The sequence below is a fragment of the Tamandua tetradactyla genome, chromosome 5 (genome assembly GCF_023851605.1).
Source record: "Tamandua tetradactyla isolate mTamTet1 chromosome 5, mTamTet1.pri, whole genome shotgun sequence".
Lineage (NCBI taxonomy): Eukaryota > Metazoa > Chordata > Mammalia > Pilosa > Myrmecophagidae > Tamandua > Tamandua tetradactyla.
The window spans coordinates 2,332,347-2,350,999 of NC_135331.1; the positions used below are offsets into that span (position 1 = coordinate 2,332,347).

Genomic DNA, 18,653 nt, shown 5'->3' on the forward strand with positions numbered 1-18,653 from the left:
CCCCGGGATGCGCTCCGCTCCCCCGTGCCTCCACCTCACGCACCTGAACCCCATCACCTGCCTCCCAACCCCGCGCTCCGGGAGCACCACCCCTACCCGTGCACACGCACACACCTGTCCCAGCCCCAGCACTCTCCTGAGCAACCACAGCTTCGCCCGCCCCTCCAGAGACCCACGTGCCCACCCAGTCCCTCCCTGCCCAATGCAGGCACTCACCTCCACACCCGGGCCACGGGCGCTCACCTCCACACCTGGGCCGCAGATGCTCACCTCCACACCTGGACCACGGGCGCTCATCTCCACACCTGGGCTGCAGGCACTCACCTCCATACCTGGGCCACAGATGCTCACCTCCACACCTGGGCTCAGGCACTCACCTCCACACCCAGGCTGCAGGTGCTCACCTCCACACCTGAGCTGCGGGCATTCAACTCCACACCCGGGCTGCAGGTGTTCACCTCCACCCCGGGGTTCATGCACTCACCTCCTGGGTCACACATGCACCCAGCCCCTACAGTCCCTCAGCATCCCGCACCCCCCAGCTCAGCACACACACACACACACATCAACATCCAGCCCCCAGACTCATACACGCACCTGTGCTCACTCAGGCCACACCCCCTCAGCTCTGGGCAAGCGGTGACCTGCACATCTGGGCCACACCCGCCCCCAGCCCACACAGGCACATCCCACCCCACAGTTCCTGACCTCTGCACTCATGCACACCAGGGCCCCACCCAAAGGCCCTCCCACACCAGGGTCCTGCCCCCCAGGCCCACGCACATGCACAGTCACATCCTCTTGGATGGGCACCCACACATCCATGCATGGACCACTTGATCCCTGCACCCCAAAACCCTGTCCTGCACACATGCACAACCTTGCCCCATCCCATGGCAGAAGTGCCTTCTCCCACCCCTGGCAGGTGCTCTCAGATACATCTGTGGCACACAGCTTCCACCCTGCACAAGTGGGCACCCTACCCCACCCCACCCCTGCATCTGTGGAGCAGCCCCAGGGCCCCACCTACCCATCATCACCCACCCGACACACGTCCCACAACCTCTGTGACCTGTGCCCCACCCCTACACACTCACACATCTGCATCCCAGCTCCCCCTGAGCCCCTCCTCCTGTGCAAGTTCACACCCGTGCCCCAACCTCCCTGTGCCTCTACTTCTGTGCCCTGTACCTCACCCTGACATCCACAACCCATATGCTCCATGTGCCCACCCACACTCTGCCCTCATACCAGACCCAGTACATCTGCACAGCACCCCATCTGCCTCCTGCTGCACCCCACCTCTGTGTCCCTCACACCTGCTCCTGTACTCCAAGGCCTGCCTGACTATACGTCACCCCCACCACATGCCCACAACCCCGTGACCCCCACCACATACCCACAACCCCGTGACCCCCACCACATGCCCACAGGCACCAGCATGAAGTCCCCAACCCATGCAGATACCTGCACCGCAGCCCATCACCACAACCTTGTGCCTCTCCCTCTGCCCTGCGTCCTGCTCCATACAAACACAAAGCTTTACGCTACTGAGGGAAATCAACATCCACACTAACCCCATCAAGATATTTACATGCCGCGAAGACAACAGGTCACTAAGCATATGACAATGAAGACAGACACAACCCAGTCTAGTGACCAAATTAACAGACTTTGGAACAACTAATCAAAGAGGTTCAGATAACTTTACTAAATAAAATAAGCAGGATGGGTAATGACATAAAGGAAACCAAGACAACACTAGAAGAGCATAAAGAGGAATCTGAAAGAATAAATACTAAAATAGTAGATATTACAGAGATTAAAGATGCTGTAGACCAAATAAAAAACATACTAGACACACAACAGCAGATTTGAAGAGGCAGAGGAAGAATTAATGAACTAGAGGACAAGACAACTGATTTTAGACACCCAAAAGAGCAAATGACAAAAAAAAAGATGGAAAAATTTGAATTGGATCTCAGGGAAATGATGGACAAAACAAAGCACACAAATAAAAGAACCACTGGTGTCCCAGAAAAAGAAAAAAGCAAATGGCTAGGAAGAGTAGGGGAGGATATAATTGGGTAAAACTGCCCAACCTTTATAAAAGACTTAAATATGTAAATCAAAGAGCCCAACAAACTCCACATAGAATAAAACCAAAAAAGTCTACCCCAAGACACACACCAATCAGTCTGTCCATTGTTGTAGAGGAGCAGAAAATCCTGAAAGTGGCAAGATCAAAACAATCTACGACACACAAGTGAAATCACATAAGACTGAGTTCAGACTACTCAACTAGCACCATGGAGGTGAGAAGGCAGAGATAAATTCAAGGTGTGGAAAGAGAAAAACTTGCAGCCAAGAATTCTGTACCCAGCCAAACTGTCCTTCAAAACTGACAGAGATTAACATTTTCACAAAGGTTGAGAGAATATGTGAACAAGAGACCAGCTCTTCAAGAAATACTAAAGGGAGCCTTGCCTGCTGGAAAAAAAAAAAAAGAGGCAGGAGAGGGAGGTCTGGAGGTGGGCACAGAATTGAAGAGTACAAATAAGAGTAACCTAAAGGATAAAAACATAAAGATGGGAAAGAACACATAGATATGACAAATAAAATGCAAAGGATAAGATGGTAGATTCAAGAAATGGCTTTACAGTAATAACTTTGAACAGACTAAATCTACCATTTAAAAGATACAGATTGGCAGTGTTCTAGTTTGCCAGCTGCCAGAATGCAATATACCAGAAACGGAACAGTTTTTAACAAGGGGAATTTAATGAGTTGCTAGTTTACAGTTCTAAGGCCGAGGAAATGTCCCAATTAAAACAAGTCTATAGAAATGACCAATCAAAGGCATCCAGGGAAAGATACCTTGGTTCAAGAAGGCCGATGAAGTTCAGGGTTTCTCTCTCAAGTGAGACGGCACATGGCGAACACAGTCAGGGCTTCTCTCTTGGCTGGAAGGGCACATGGTGAACACGGTGTCATCTGCTAGCTTTCTCTCCGGGCTTCCAGTTTCATGAATGCTCCCCGCGAGGCGTTTTCCTTCCTCATCTCCAAGGGTCACTGGCTGGTAGACTCTGCTTCGTGGTGCTGCTCTCTCTGAATCTCTCATTCTCCAAAATATTTCCTCTTTTATAGGACTTCAGAAACTAATCAAGACCCACTCAAATGGGTGGAGACATGTCATCCCCTAATCCAGTTTAACAACCACTCTTGACTAAATCACATCATCCAGGGAGATGATCTCATTACAGTTTCAAACATACAGTATTGAATAGAGATTATTCTACCTTTATGAAATGGGATTTATATTAAAGCATGGCTTTTCTTAGGGGTCACGCTTCCTTTCAAACCAGCACAGGCAGAATGGATTAAGAAATATAATCCAGCTATATGCTGTTTACAAGAGACTCATTTTAGACACAAGGATACAAATAGATTCAAAGTAAAAGGATGGAAAAAGATGTTCCATGCGAGCTATAACCAAAAAAAAAGCAGAAGTAGCCACACTAATATCAGACAAAATGTAAAGACATTATCAGAGACAAAGAAGGACACTATATATTAGTAAAATGGACAATGAACCAAAAAGAAACAATCATGAATGTTTATGCTCCCAGTCAAGGAGCTCCAAAATACATGAGGCAGAGACTGGCAAAACTGAAGGGAGTGATAGATGTTTCAACAATAATAGTAGGAGACTTCAATACACCACTCTCTATGGATAGAACAACCAGACAGAAGACCAACAAGGAAATAGAGAAGTTCAACAACTTGATAAATGAATTAGACCTAACAGACATATACAGGTCACTGCACCCCAAAGCACAGGATACACGTTCTTCTCCAGTGCTCATGGAACCCTGTCCAGGATAGATCATATGTGGGACACAAAACAGGTCTTTATACATCTGGAAACACTGAAATTATTCAAAGCACTTTCTCTGATCAGAGTAGAGTGAAGCTGGGTCTCAATAACCATGAGAGAACTAGAACGTTCCCAGATATATGGAGATTAAATAACACACTCTTAAACAATGAGTGGGTCAAAGAAGAAATTGCTAGGGAAATCGGTAGCTATCTGGAGATGAATGAAAATTGAAATGCAACATACCAGAACTTATGAGTTGCAGAAAACTCAAAGAGGGGTGCAAAGAGGGAAATTTACAGCCCTAAATACCTATATTACAAGAGAAGAAAGAGCAAAACTTGCAGACTGAACAGCACACCTGGAGGAACTTGAGAAAGAATAGCAAACCAACCCCAAAGCAAACAGAAGGAGAGAAACAGCCAAGGTTAAAGCAGAGATAAATGAATGAGAGAACAAAAGGACAATAGAAAGTATCAATAAAACCAAAAGACCTGGGAAGGCCTCCACACCACATAGGGAGGCCCTGGTTGCAGAAGCTGCGGACCGGAGATGCAGGGACCGTCCAGTGGGTGTGCGCAGCCTAACCGTCCATTTCCAGACGGAGGCCTGGAGCCCTCAGGAGGCACATGGGGAGAGGGGCCAGGAAGGAAGTCAAGCTGCGCCCCTTGGGCATGCAACCCCCCACCCCCACCCCGCTCCACAGCTCGCACACCTGAAACATGCTGGAAGAAATCAAAGAAGACCCCAATAACTCCCCCCTCACCCCAGGCACCTGAACCCCATCATCCGACCCCCACCGTGCTCTAAGCACCCCCCCGACCCCCCTCCCAGCACCCCACACCCCCGCCCCACACATGCACACACGCCTGTCCCAGCCCGTCCCTCCTCTCCCGAGTAGGTGCACAGTCTCGCCCTGCCCCTGCTGAGACCCACGTACCCGCAGCCAGCCCGACCCCCACCTCCCTCTCCCTCTCCCTGTCCCCTGCAGGTGGTCACCAGTCCATCCAGGCTGCAGACACTCACCTCTAGGCTACGCCTGCCTCCAGCCCATATAGTCGCACACCCCCTACCGGACCCCATGAGCTCTGCGCAGGTGCATTGGTTTATGGGCCTCCCAGATCCACGCGAGCACGTGTGTACACCTGTCACACCCCCAGCTCTGAGCAAGCGCTCACCTGCACATCCAGTCCACGCCTGGCCCCAGCCCATGAAGGTGCAACCCTAGCCACTGCCCCTGAGCTCTGCGCGTGCGCACACCAGAGCCCGCCCCCCCTAGACCAGCGCACATGAGGACCCCGCCCCCCAGACCCACACGGGGTCAAGGTCGCAACCTCCTCATCTCCCTGGGGCGCCAATGCATTCCTGCGCCGACACTTGACCCCTGCACCCCAATCCCCTGTACCGCACACGTGCACACTTGCCATGGCACAAGCGCCCTGCTCACGTACCTGGCCGGCGCTCGTGTGCGCATCTGTACTGCATGCCCCTGCCCTGCACACACATGCACCCTGCCCCAGGGCCCCCCACACACCAGCACACCCGCGCCAGGGCCCCCCCCCCTTAGTGGCTGCGTTTAACAGGAAACATCAGCACTCCGGCAGCAACAGCAGGGGTAAATGATGGGGAAGGGACAAGAGTTGAAGGGAGGTTTTGATTTCCTATTTGGTGAGGGTGTGTTTATTGGTTTTCTTTCTCTCGGGAACAATGAAATTATCCCAAATTCAGAATATTGATGGACTGCGGACCTTGGACATGAGACATGGTGCCTAATGAATGCAGGTGGCTGAAGGACGCACTGGCTGAGAAGTAGATTGGCAAACGATATTGTATACTTATGACCGAATATTGTGCTGCTACAAAAAGAATGAAGTCGTGAGGCATGCGACATTGCGAACCAATATGTGGGGCATTTGGTGAGGCAAAATAAGCCAGAAACAAAAGAGCAATTACTGTATGGTCCCCTTTAGAAAATGCTCCTAAGAAAACCAGGGCCTAGATTGTCAACTCTTATAGCAGTCACGTTTAGTCCAGTGTGGTAATTATTGTTTCTGGATTTTGAGAGGCTTTTTTATATGTATAACCTGGTATTTAGAGATAAGAACGAAGCCAATCAGTTTGTGATTAAGGTAATTCGAAACACAGGGGTAAGGAAGACAGTGTCTGTATTTTAAAACCACGCCTACTCTTTGAGACCAAAGGAAGAAAGATTTATTTGGTCTAGAACCTAAATTTTCTGTAGCACATAATCTAACTCAAACTGTCTGGATAGATCATTTAAACAATCAAAACACAGGGAGTCCAGAATAAGAATAAGGGCCTTTAATCTTGTATAGATTATTGTAATGCCTGGATACATCCTAGAATATATTAAGCAGGTAATCAAAAAGTATTGGCAAAGTTCCTTGAGGGATGGGAGAAAAAATATGGAACTATTAAACTTCAACACCAGGGAAACCTCTGATACTGTGTCCAACATTAGGGACACCCAAATCAATAGGCCAAGCCCTTGGTCTTGAGGTTTACTCTTGTGAGGCTTATGTAGGTAGTGGAGAAGCTTAGCCTACCTATAGACATGCCTAAGAGTTACTTCTGGAGGACCTCTTGTGTTGCTCAGATGTGGCCTCAGTCTCTCTAAGCCCAACTCTGCAAGTGAAATCACTGCCCTCCCCGCTACGTGGGACATGACATCCAGGGGTGAAAGTCTCCCTGGCACTGTGGGAGAGGACTCCCAGGGATGAATCCAGACCTGGCACCGTGGGATCAACAATGCCATCCTAACCAAAAGGGGGATAAGAAGTGTAACTAATAAGGTGTCAGTGACTGAGAGAGTTCAGATAGAGTCGAGAGGCTATTGTGGAGGTTGCTCTTACACAAGCTTCAGGTAGACCTTGCTACCAGTCATCACCTGCCAGTCCCTACCCAGGACCATCCCAGCCAATCCTAAGAAGACCTGGGGCGGCCCAGGCGCGTGGATGCAAAGATGATGCGTGTGAGCAGCCGCGGGTTGAGTTCTCTTCCCTGGTAGATGCGGTGCTGTGTTCAGGTGGCTGCTTCCTTGACCCCCCTAGCTATGGATGGTGGAACCTCTGGACTATTACAGGAGATTTCTGAAAGAGAAACTGCCGTCCTAATGGAAGAGAACTTGGTGAATTCAGAACCCCCACCGTCAACATAGTTCGATGAGTACTGCAGACGGTTCTGCTCTAGTGAAGCTGGGAGATGCTACAGCGATACATGGAATTAAAGTGGAATTTGCAGCACCACCAGAAGATGCCCCTGATAAAGGCTGTGTTGTTCCCCACGTGGACGTCCCACTCCTGTGTTCTTAGAGATCTGGATCCGGACCTCCTGGGGAAGAGGCCCAGGTGGCTAGCCACGTCACTGCAGATGTCACTGAAAACTTGCTTGAGTTCTATACTGTGACCTCATTTGCCTCGACTACGATGGAAACATTTTGGGTGCCTGTAGCTTTGCACTGTTAGCTGCTTTAAAAGATGCACAGTTGCCTGAAGTTACCATAAATGAAGAAACTGCATTAGCAGAAGTTAATGTAAAGAACAGTCATTTGGATAGTAAAACCCCTCCAGTTGCAATGACCTTTGCCATGTTTGATGACACTTTACTCACAGTCAGCCCCACTGGAGGGGAGCAGCACCCGGCTACTGGGGCCTTAACAGTAGCGATGGAGGAAGTGGCCAAACTGTCTTGTCAACACAAACCAGGTGGAAGTGGGCTGACTGGAGCTAACCTGCAGGACTGCATGAGCCAAGCAGTTCCAAGACACAGAAAAGTTAAAAAACTGATGGATGAAGTAATTCAGGGTATGAAACCCAAATAAACCACCACCACATTTTCAAAACAGATTGGTAAAAATTGTAGTTGTTACATTGTGCACAAATCTTTTATACTAAATAAATATGAAAATGATTTTAAAAAACCACCTAGGGCATTGTGCCATTTGAATCTGTGGTGTGCTACCGTAAAGCCATGTCCTTTAGTCCTCATTCAATATGCTGGGTGGGAGGTTTTTGATTATTCATGGAGATGTGTCCCACCCTAACTTTTGATTAGATGTGTCTCCACCCATTCAAGGTGAGGGTGCTTCCTGGAGCCTTCTAAGAGGGAACCATTTTGGAAAGAGCTTCAGAGCCCACACAGCCAGAGACCTTTGGAGTTGAAGAAGGAAAATGCCCCTGGGGGAGCTTCATAAAACAAGAAGCCTGGAGAGAAAGCTAGCAGATATCACCATGTTTACAAACATGCCCTTCCAGTTGAGGGAGAAAACCTGAATGTCATCAGCCTTCTTGAACCAAGGTATCTTTCCCTGGATGCCTGAGAGGGGACATTTCTATAGCCTTGCTTTAATTTGTACATTTTCATGGCCTTAGAACTACAAACTTGCAATTTAATAAATTCTCCTTTTTAAAGCTGTTCTGTTTCAGTTCTATTATATTCTGGCAGTTTGCAAATGAGAACAGGTGTTATATAACATCCTACAAAGGTTCTATGCCCTAGGGTACCTTTCCGGAAACCCACAGCCTCCAGATGGGTCCCTATACCAGATGAGTCCTGCAGTGCAAAGGGGCCAGCCCCTCCAGAATATCAACTAGTTCCATCCCCTATGCCAAAATACTGACAGCACCTTGCAACGTGAAAAAGTTAGAATGGTCATAGCCAGTCTAACTCCTAAAGAGTGAGAGATAGTTAAAAGGGAATGGTGGAGTTATACGGAGAAGGTAGGGTTTAAGAAATTAGTATGATTGCTGAATCATGACATTGATGTTTCTTTTCATCTCAAGTATTTTAGAGTAGCTGGAAGTTAAAACCTAGAATTGTGGAATTGTAATCCATACCAAATTCTGAAATATCTTCTACGACTAATCGTTGCAATGTGCTTTGAAATTCATTGTTTTTTTTTAAATATATGTTATTTTTCACAAAAAAAGAAAAAAGTTGATTGTGATGATAACACATATATTGTTCTAGCGTCAAGTGTTCTGGAGCAGCTAGAAGGAAAAATCTGAGAGGATGATATGGTAGCCTGTGTTAGTTAGGGTTCCCTAGAGAAACAGAACCAACAGGGAACACTCGCAAATATAAAATTTATAAAAGTGTCTCAAGCGACCGCAGGAACACAGAGTCCAAAATCTGCGGGGGAGCCCGTGAAGCTGAGGATTCTGATGGACGGTCTGGATGAACTCCACAGGAGAGGCTCGCCAGCTGAAGCAGGAAGAGAGCCTCTCTCTTCTGAATCCTCCTTAAAAGGCTTCCAGTGATTAGATTAAGCATCACTCATTACAGAACACACGCCCCTTGGCTGATTACAAATGGAATCAGTTGTGGATGTAGCTGACGCGATCATGACCTAATCCTATGAAATGTCCTCATTGCAACAGACAGGCCAGCACTTGCCCAAACAGACGAACAGGTACCACCACCTGGCCGAGTTGACACATGAACCTGACTATGACATAGCCCATGACAAACTCTGGGACCTGTCTTGTAACTACTTGTTGAAGAGCGCTTTGAAATTATTGCTTTTTTCTGTATGTGCCTTGTATATACGCTATATTATAAAATTTTTAAAAGTTAAAGGAAACCACACTGAGATGCCATTTTATACCCAATAGAATGTCTACTATTTTTAAAAAAACTGAAAATGACAAGTATTGAAGTGGCTGTGGAGAAATAAGAATACTCATTCACTGTTGAATTGAATGCAATGTTGAGCAAGTTTCCTTCTATTCCTAGTTTTCTGAGTATTATCAAAACGGTGCATATGCTGTGGAAAATAGTTTGACAGTTCCTCAGAAAGTTAATTTACCATATGACCCAGCAATCCCACTACTAGGTAAATACCAAAAACATTGAAAGCAATGTTTCAATGTTCAGTGTTCAATGTTCAATGTTTCAACGTTCAATGTTCAATGTTTAACGTTCAAGCAGGGACTTGAACATATATTCCTCCACCAGCATTCATAGCGGCACTATTCACAACCGCCCAAAGATGGAAGCCACCCCAAAGTGTCGACCAGCAGATGACTGGATGAACAAAATGTGGTGTGTACACAAAATGGAAAACACACAATTCAGCCATAAAAAAACAGTGATGTTCTGACTCATGGGACAACATAGGTGGACCTTGAGGACATCACGTTGAGTGAAATAAGCCAGACACGAAGAGCAAATATTCTATGATGTCACTGATATGAAATAATTACAAGAAGCAAACTCATAGTTTCCCAGGGTTCGGCGGGGATTAGGGTAGGGAGTGAGGAGTCACTGCTCTGTCGGTGCTGAGTTTCTGGTTGGGGTGATGGAAAAGTTTCAGTATCGGGTGGTGGTGATGACAGCTCAACACTGTGAATGTCATTCACAGCACTGAATATATACTTGAATGTGGTAAAAGGGGAAATTTTAGGTTGTAGATCGGTTGCTAGAATAAAACATGTTTTAATTAAAAAAAAAATAGGACGTTACAACCCAAACAGTGCAGCATAATGTAAACTATGGTGTAAAGTTACTAGTATGATTATAATAACATTCTTTCATTAATTTTGACAGAAGTGCCACACTAACGCAAAGGGTTAACAAAAGGAGGCGGGGCAAGATGTGTGGGATCCAGTTCATCCTCCAGAGCAGCGAGTAAACGGCCAGGAACAGGACAGAACAACTGCTGGGGCCACGTCAGTGACTGGACACACGGCATCCACCAGTCTGGACCAGCTGGACTGGGTGCGAGCGCCCCCAGAACTGTGAACCCAGGGCCCCTCTCCCACAGGCACGGCAGCCCGTTCCCGAGTGGAAGGAAAGAGACTTTACCAGCGGCAGGGGCTGAGCTCAGCCAAGCTCCACTTGTGGAATTAATTAACAAATTCTGACTACTGGAAATAGGCCCCCAGCTCAGATAAACCTGGAATAAGCACTAAAGGTACTAGGAATTTTTGCCCAAGCAGAGAGGGAGTAGGGCTGACAAAAATAAAAATAGGCTTTTTGAGTCAGACAGCCAATATACTGGAAAAAGGCTGGACCCCAAGGAAAGGGGGTACATAGAGTCTGGAGACACACAGAGCCATGAACCAACCTCAGCTCTTGATTGACAAATCTGAGGAGTGGGGGTCTTGCTTTGAAAAGGATTTTTTTTTTTTTTGCTTTGTTTCTACTATTTAACTGCTCATTAGGTAGAACTGGAAGTTTCTCATGCTCCAACTGCCTCAGGCAAGGGCAGTATTAAGCTCCTTCGAGAGACTGCGTAACTAGTCAGGCGAAATGAGTTAATTCCTTAAAGACTGTGCCTCCCCAAAAAGAAAGGTGGGGCCCAGCAGAGTGGAGTCCTTCCCTCAAGGAATTCAGACCCCAGGGTCTGGAAAAGTGAAGTGATTAAAGCCAGCCTACAACCTCTCCTCTGTCTCCATCACGCCCCAGCAGGGAGAGACTGCTGAAGTCACTGCATCACCTTATGCTGGTGGGACCCGCAGGCAGACAAAGCCACGTACTGGCAGGACAAGAAAACCACAGAGTCTAGAGGCTTCATAAGACATCAAAAGTTTGAAAAAACAAATCACAGAACTTATGGGAATGAAAGGCACAATACAAGAGCTGAAAACAAAAACCAAAGAAACCTCTAACGACAGATTTGAAGAGGCAGAAGAAAGGATTAGTAAACTACAGGACTTGACATCTGAAATCTGACACACAAAAGAAAACACAGGGAAAAGAAAGGGAACAAATGAGGAGAGTCTCAGAGAATTGAATGACAACATGAAGTGCACAAATCATGTGTTGTGGGTGTCCCAGAAGGAGAAGGGAAGGGAAAAGGAGGAGAAAGACTAATGGAAGAAGTAATCACTGAAAATTTTCCATCTCTTATGAAAGGCGTAAAATTACAGATCCAGAAGTGCAGTGTACCCCAAACAGAATAGATCCAAATAGATGTACGCCAAGACACTTACTAATCAGACTGTCAGATGTCAAAGAGAAAGAGAGAAATTTGAAAGCAGTAAGAGAAAAGCAACCCATCACATACAAGGGAAGCCCAATAAGACTATGTGTGGATTTCTCAGCAGAAACCATGGAGGCCAGAAGACAGTGGGATGATATATTTAACATTCTAAAAGAGAAAAACTGCCAATCAAGAATTCTATATCCAGCAAAATTATCCTTCAAAAATCAGGGGGAAATTAAAATATTTTTAGACAATCACTGAAAGAATCTGTGACCAAGAGACCAGTTCTGCAAGAAATACTAAAGGGACAAGGGATGGGAGAAAAAATATGGAACTAACAAACTTTACCACCAGAGAAACCCCTGATACTGTGTCAAACACCCAAATCAATAGGCCAAGCCCTTAATCTTGAGGCTTGCTCTTGTGAAGGTTATATATGTAGCAGAAAAGCTTAGCCTACCTATATAGTTGTGCCTAAGAGTTACTTCTGGAGGACCTCTGTTGTCGCTCAGACATGGCCTCAGTCTCTCCAAGCCCAACTCTGCAAGTGAAATCACTGCCCTCCCCCCTACGTGGGACATGACATCCAGGGGTGAAAGTCTCCCTGGCACCGTGGGAGAGGACTCCCAGGGATGAAACCAGACCTGGCACCATGGGATCAACAATTCCATCCTGACCAAATGGGGCTAAAGAAGTGTAAGAAATAAGGTATCAGTGTCTGAGAGAGTTCCCCTCCTATGTGGGACATGACTCCCAGGAATGTAAATCTCCCTGGCAATGTAGGACAGAAATCCCAGGATAAGCAGGACCCAGCATCATGGCATTAAGAAAGCATTCTTGACAAAAAAGAATAGGAGAGAAATGAGACGAAATAAACTGATAGTGGCTGAGAGACTTCAAACAGAGTCAAGAGGTTATCCTGGAGGTTATTCTTATGCATTATACAGATATCTCTTTTTAATTAAGGTATAATGGAGAGGCTTGAGGGAACTGCTTGAAAATGTAGAGCTGTGTTCCAGTAGCCATGTTTCTTGAATATGATTGTATAATGATACAGCTTTCACAATGTGACTGTGTGATTGGGAAAACCTTGTGTCTGATGCTCCTTTTATCTAGGGTACGGATTAAAAATAAACAAATAATAGGGGGGACAAAGGTTAAAATAAATTGGGTAGATGGAAATACTAGTGGTCAATGACAGGGAAGGGTAAGGGGTTATGGTATGTGTAAGGTTTTTCTTTTTCCTTTTTATTTCTTTATCTGGAGTGATACAATGTTCAAAACATGATCATGGTGATGAGTCCACAACTATGTGATGACATTGTGAGCCATTGTGAATGGTTGTACACCATGTATGGGATTCTTGTATTTTAAGATTTACCAATAAAAATATCTTTAAAAAAAGGTTAACAATAAGGAAAATCATCTGTGAGAGGGTGTTGTGTGGGAATCCTGTACTTCCTGCGTGGTCTTTCTGTAGACCTACAACTTCTCTAACTAAAACAAAAGAAATTTAATATGATGGGAAGCTGTTGGAAGGTTTTAAGCAGAAGACTACATGAGCGTGTTTATGTTTTTAAAAGGTTGCTCTGGCTACAGTGTAAATAACATTTTATTGTATGCGTGTTGGGGTGGGGGGGCAGACAGGAAGCAGTAAGTCTAGTTAAGAAGTATGAGCTGTTAGGGGAGGGCGGGTCACGGCTTGGACTGGGGCGCATGGTGGGATGGAAGAAATGGGTAAACTGAGGACACACTCCCGGTAAGAAGGCTGGCAGGTGACGGTGGCCAGCAGGGGCCTGAGAAGACAGCACTGATTCCCTGGTTTTGGGTTCCCATTGGTCGAGAAATGCACTATTGCCACACGTTGGGGACAGTGCACTCACAGCAGCTGCGGAGACAGCTTCATCTCAGCAGGGGCCCTTCCAGAAGCCCCTGTGCAGCAGCCCCCCCCCCACCCTGCCCTGTCACTTTCACATTCCTATTCTGGTTTGTTTTGTTTGGGTTTCCAGATCTTAAAATGGTGCCCTGAAAATCCTCTACCTTGGGTTGGTGTTCTGAAAGCCCCCCTGCGGCTGGGTCTTCATGGCGGGACAGGATCCTCCGGCACCGAGGCGTTTCAGATGTGCAGCTAGCAATTCTGTCCAAATATGAGGGTATTTACCTTTATTAAGAAATTACACTAAAATTGATGCACTTGTTCAGTTTATGTTCTCACATGACTTTGGGTTCTATTTTGATTCCGTTGGTGGTAAACAAGGATCCTTATAACAAAAACTGCAATTTCGTTATCTTTGATTCAACGGGGTTTCATGACTTAAAAATAAATAAATAAATAAAAGCTCAAGCTGAAGAGAAAATGTGCAAAGTGGGAAAAGGTGGGGGTTGGTGGCTTCGAGGGCTTGGAGGTGAGAAGCCCCCAGCACCGAGGATGGCTAGAGAGCCCCGTTCCCAGGGGAGTCAGCAGGGCCTCTGCGGGCTGGCTGGCCGAGGGAGGACCACGGGGTCGCCCTGGCACCTGCGGGCCCCCACGATGCCCACGCGGAAGGCCTGGCGCCTGAGCCCTCCACGCTCCGCCCCTCGGCTGCTCTACGCCACGGGGACCTGGGCAGGTCACCCCGCCATCCAGCTGCGCCCGCCCCCTCGCTTCCAACTTGCCCTTCCCGGGCGGCCCTGGGCCGCCTTGCGGCGCTCGCCGGTGCTTATTTGTCAGCGGGGTGCTCTGCTCAGCGCCTGTGGAATGCGCCCCGCCTGCCAGCCCCGCAGGACGCGGGGCCGGGGGGGGGGGGGGGGGGGGGGGGGGATTCGGGGGGGAGGGGGACGGAGGGGGAGGGGGAGGCCTCGGGAGGAGAGGGGGCGGAGGAGGGAGACCTCGGGAGGAGTGGGGAGGGGGAGGGGAGGCCTCGGGAGGAGGGGGCAGGGGGCGGGGTGGGGGGGCGTGTGGGAAAGGAGGCGCCGGGGCCCTGCGGCCCGGGCCTGAGAAGCGAGGTCCACAGCTGAGCGGAGCCCTCCCCGCGCGGCCCCCGGCCCCCTGCACGCCCGTGGATCCCCCGCGGGCGCCAATTGTTGGAACATAAGGGCGCCAAGGGCGGCCGTGCCAGGAGGGAGGGGCACGAGCCGAGCAAAGCCGGCCCTTTCTGGCGGACAGAAACCTCATCAGGCCTGCTTTTTGTCATTCGTTCTCTTCCAAAGAAGACAGACACTCCCTAGTTCCCTTGTGAAAAGAAAAGAGGCAGTTTTACTTGGAATTTACTTAATAATTAAGCTGAGCTCTCTGCATCTCTGGTCCTAAAATCTTTAGTAAATACTGGGAGAAAACGGTTTAAGAGTCTCTTTGGTCTTCCCTGCTGTTAGGTTTCACGCCTGGTCTACCTCATTTCCACTAAAAATTCCAGAAAAAACGGGTTCACTCACATTTTAATGATTCTAAAATACAGTGACAAACGCTATTGACTGTTTAATGGGTCTCTGCCACTTTTCTCATTAGGTCCGGGATTTTAAAAGATGCTGGAACAGCTGTGCCAACGAGGGCACAGATCCCTTCATCCGGTTATTCCTATAATGCCAGGAATTACCCTTTTCCTTATTCCCCTGTACGTGTGTCAGAGATTGTTACACGAGGAATGTGCCAAGTGAAGTCAGAAAAATAGCGCTGTCTCAGACCTCTTTAAATTGACGGTGCCAACCTGAGTGCCTTGGGCTCGGTCCCCAAGGGCGTTCTTTGGGGGGCTGGCGGGGGGGGGCAGTGAATTGGCCCAAGTTCCTTTGCCGACCAGACCGTGAACTTGGGCCAAAGGCCCCCAGCGGACCCACTGCCAACCGCAGGAACATGCTTCCAAAATCACGTGCATGGATCTGAAGGAAACACCTGTGAGGCGCCCCAGTGCCAGGAAGGAGGTGGCGTGGAGAAAAGAGGTACGCAGAGAATGGGCCATGGGTCCATGAGGCAGCCAAGCCGACAGGTGGGCCAGGCGCCCGCAGCCTCACGCCTCCACCGCCCCATCATCGGATGGCCAGCACCCTGGCGGCGGGCCTGCTCCCCACCCATCGCTGCGTCCACAGCTAATCTTGAGCAGGGAGGAGACGGGAGCTGTGCGGCAGCTGGACAGGCACCCTGAGAAACCCAGAATCTGGGTCCTCCACACGCACCAGAGAGGTGCTTGGGGGATGGGCTCAGTTCACTCCAGCAGGTGGGAAATACGCCGCAACACGGCCTTTGTAGGATTTCGAGTAATAGGCCTGCATTTGATTTCCTCCTGGAGAGGACCTGACTCTGCACTCTTGAGGGCATAAAGCCTGGGCTAGTCCCCAGGGCCGGGCAGTTTGCGAGCAGACCAGGCGTCAAACCCAGAAGTGGGACCCCAGCCTCAGTTCTCAGCCCCACACCCCACAGCCTCTGGGGGTCCTAAATGTTCCAGGAAGGAGAAGTACCTTATAGGAAACAAGTGCACATTTTAGAAATCGCCCTTGCCTTGCTCTTTTGTCATAAGTGTACAGATACACAGCTGTCACCACCACACACACATTCTCTCGCACGCGCAGCTCAGATACACGTGCCCGGCCATGAGATTGTTGTGCAGACTTTATAATTGTGTCATGGGCCGTGACTCAGAGGCTGTGGGAGGCTTTGCAGACCTGGGCATCGTCCTCTGCGGTGGACGCTTCGCTCTTTAGCCCGTGCAGAGCCCTCGGCAACTCTGCCCCTGCGTGACGCTTTCCACGAGGACGGAGAACGGAAGCAGGAGGGCCGTGCAACCAGCAGCTCCCGAAAAGAGAGAACACCACACTCACTCTCTGCTTTGCCCAAGAGGAAGCCTGGGGCACCGTACAAGGAATTTCAGATGCGTGAGTCCACGTGGGACGAGAAGACAAGATCAGTGCACGATGAACATGTCTATAGCAGTTTACAAGGTGCAGTGGTTTTGTTATTTGATGGGGAAAAAAAATGATGGAAGAAAAGGCAGTTAGATGTAAGCATCTGGCAGAGACTCGAGAATGACAGACAGGAAAACCTAAGAGTTAACGAGGAGGCAGCAAAACCTCTCCGTGTGTTGTGCGTCCAGTGTGCTTGAGTGAAAGCGGCCGTGACACGCGCTGCCACGTGCCTGATGCCCGGCTGCACAGAAAGGGACTCCATGTTCTTCCCCCAGGTTCCTCAGCCCACTGGGAACTGCAACGTAACCCCTCGCACCGCCAGACAGGCAGTGATTCCAGCTGCACAGGTTGGCTTTTTTGGTCTTTTGCAGAGTTTAGAAGCAATGGTGAAGAGAGGCGGGACATCTAAGCTGGAGGAACCGAAGGTTGCAGAGCCAAGGCATAACATGTCTGCAAAGGTCACGTTGCAGCAAAGGAGAGCCGAGGGCCGTGGAAGGTGGAGGCTGCGGCCTCCCCGGGCTGCAGGTGCAGCTGGACCCAGGGCCCCGGGGACCCCTGTCCTGAGCCTCGGCGGCTTCTCCTCCAGGCCCTGCCTCGCTGCAGATGCTTGAAGCTGCCAGACTCCCACTCCAGCTTGTCTCAGCGATGTCAAGGTGCCAGTTTTTGATGAGCATCTTAGAGAAGTTGTGATTGTTTTCATCTTTGTTTTCAAAGACTCGGTTAGAGGATAGCAACTAATCAAATCAAGCAAATGGATATGTGGGGCAAGGGGATGACACGGTAAAATTATACCATTTCTCCAAAAAGAAGCCCTGACCTACTACTGCTAGTTAGGGGAAAATCCTTAAAAGGATAGGGGTTTTAGGACACTTAAAGAAATTCAAGATTTCATTTTCCAGGTGATGGAAGCAGGGTGGTCAAATTGTATGAATTTTAGAGGCTCCAGAACTCCCCCCAAATCCTTAGAAATAGCTAAATAAACTGAGCGATGGACACTGCTAGCTGGCGATTGGGAGCACAGTTAGGAATAAGGGCTGCTGGCTCACCATGGAAACTCCTCAGGCATGTTGCATGGAATTGTCAGAAGAACCATTAATCTAATACAATGTGATACTATGTATGTAACACACGCGAACTATAGAATGTAAAGGCCACAAGAAAAGTTCTGGAAGGACAGACATCAAACTCAGGAGACAACACACTTCAGAAGAACAGAGGGTGATGCCAGAACTCAAACAGGTCTCCTGACTTCTCAGTAAATTTTGAAGTTTTACGAGAACAATGTATCCGATACGTGACAAAGAAAATCCCGTTTTATGAAAGTTTAGAGCACTAGGGAACTTTGTACTTCCTGCATGATGTTTCTATAAACCTGCAACTGTTCTAATAAAAATAAAGAAATAAAAAAGTTGAGAGCACGTATTATGTTTCTCATTTTGAAAAATCAGCTTGGGGTATATGGGATGTACGAGGTTTTTCTTTTTTCTTTTTCTGGAGTGATGCAAATGTTCTAAAAATCATCATGGTGATGAATACACAACTCTGTGATGATATTGTGAGCCCTGATTGTATACTTTGCTCTTTTTTTTTTTTTGGCATGGGCAGGCACCGGGAATTGAACCCGGGTCTCTGGCATAGCAGGTGAGAACTATGCCACTGAGCCACCGTGGCCTGCCCCATGATTGTATACTTTGGATGGATTATAAAGTGTGTAGAGATACCTCTATAAAAATAAATTAAATTAAAAAAAGACTCAGCGTGTTGCCCTGGTCTTCACTATATATTCAATTCTTCATTCATTTCTGATTTCAACAAATACATGTAATTTACCCTTATGATGCTCAAGGGTTTAGATGAGAATGAAGGAGAGAAGCATTCTCCCCTATCATGCCAACATAAACCAAACTTACCCCTTTCACTGAGAGCTAGAAAACAGAATACTCTTTGCCAGCTTAA

At 48.1% G+C, this 18,653-nt stretch overlaps 1 pseudogene; it reads left to right on the forward strand.

The window, feature by feature from the left end:
- Positions 1-2,309: 2,309 nt before the first annotated feature.
- LOC143682962 (exosome complex component RRP43 pseudogene) lies at positions 2,310-7,736 on the forward strand (annotated as a pseudogene).
- The last annotated feature ends 10,917 nt before the right edge of the window (positions 7,737-18,653 follow it).